The sequence below is a fragment of the Suricata suricatta genome, chromosome 11 (assembly GCF_006229205.1).
Source record: "Suricata suricatta isolate VVHF042 chromosome 11, meerkat_22Aug2017_6uvM2_HiC, whole genome shotgun sequence".
Taxonomy (NCBI): domain Eukaryota; kingdom Metazoa; phylum Chordata; class Mammalia; order Carnivora; family Herpestidae; genus Suricata; species Suricata suricatta.
This window is the reverse complement of record NC_043710.1, coordinates 10007428-10009131: the sequence shown is the minus strand read 5'-3', so window position 1 is coordinate 10009131 and position 1704 is coordinate 10007428.

The following is a 1704-nucleotide window of genomic DNA, read 5'->3' as shown; positions in this document are numbered from 1 at the left end:
TACATGGCAATGAAAAAGAATGACATATGGCCCTTTGTAGGAAAGTGGATGGACCTTGAGGGTGTCATGCTAAGCGAAATAAGTCAGGCAGAGAAGGACAGATACCATATGTTTGCACTCATAGGTCTAACAGGAAAACAGGAGAAACCTAATGGAGGACCAGGGGAAGGGGAAGAGGGAAAGAGAGTTGGGGAGAGAGAGGGACGCAAAACTTGAGAGACAGTTGAATGCTGAAAATGAACTGAGGGTTGAGGGGAAAGGGAGAGAGGGGAAAAGAGGTGGTGGTGATGGAGGGGGGCACTTGTGGGGAAGAGCACTGGGTGTTGTATGGAAAACAATTTGACAATAAAATATTATGAGGGAAAAAAAATAAAATCAAGTGGTTAGTGCTGGGCCAACAAAGGTAAATTTATGGCATATTCAGGGGACTTGAGACTTATCTTTCAATCGTGTCCAGAGATTTTCTGATTACCAGTTCTCAGGAATGTTTTATATGTTAATCTGGGAATACTCTTAGAGGGATGTTTAATACAGAACATTCATTGATTCAACTAACGTTGATTAGGTATCTTTTAATTTCCAGGCATTGTAATAGGCACAGGGGAGACAGAGTCTAGAACATTGAGTCTTAAGTCTGACAATCTCAGATCTATTCTTGTTTTGAAAAGATATCTAAGGGCACCTGGGTGGCTCAGTTGGTTGAGCGTCTAATTTCAGTTCAGGTCATGATCTCATGGTTCATGGGTTTGAGCCCTGCACCGGACTCTGTGACAGCTCAGAGCCTAAGCCTGTTTCGTATTCTGTGTCTCCCTTTCTCTCTGCTCCTCCCCTGCTCGTGCCCTCACTCAAAAACATTTTTTTTTAAAAAGAAAATGTATCAATTTATTTAAGGTTTTCGTTTCTTCACCGGTATCCTTCATCTGAATCTTATTAATGTAGATATTAGTTATTTTACTTGATGTATTGTGTTTTTTTGATTTCTTGAATTTTTGGTGATCATAGGTTTGGAGATCCATTCAGTGGTTTGAATCCATATTTGTGGTCATGCCAAATGTGAGTTAATAATTTTTACCATCTTCACATTTGTCCAAAACCAAAATACTCTCATCTCCCTTACAAACAAATTTAAAGTATGTCTCTAATTGTGAAAAAAGTGACAAAACCTTGTACTTACCTGTATCCATATAATCTTCACTTGTTTCAGTAAAAAGAAGAAAATTTCAAATGCAGTTATAAATAGGCCAATCCCTGCAAGGACAAAGCTGTTGCCATTCACAATTATGGTGTACCTTAACTGGAAGAGATACAAAAATGTCAACTAGCCATATGTGGAACAAACAGGTTGGAATGAAGTTGGTTGCATTACTGGCAAGTATGTTAAAGTGGATGATTTATTATGACTTTGACCTTAGAATCACAGGTTACTCTATGGGTTCCTTAATCTCCACATTCATCAGGATCCCAATAGGATCCAATGTTTTTCTTTATGTTGCATTTCATTCACTCTTTCAATCTAAGATTCTTATTTATTTAATTCTTTATTTTGAGAGAGAGAGAGAGTGCACATGCAAGCAGGGGACAGGCAGGGAGAGAGAAGGAGCGGGGAAAGAGAGAGAATCTCTCCACACTGGAGCCTGATGCAGGCTTGAACTCACAAACTGTGAGATCATGACCTGTGTTGAAATACAGAGTTGGGTGTTTAAG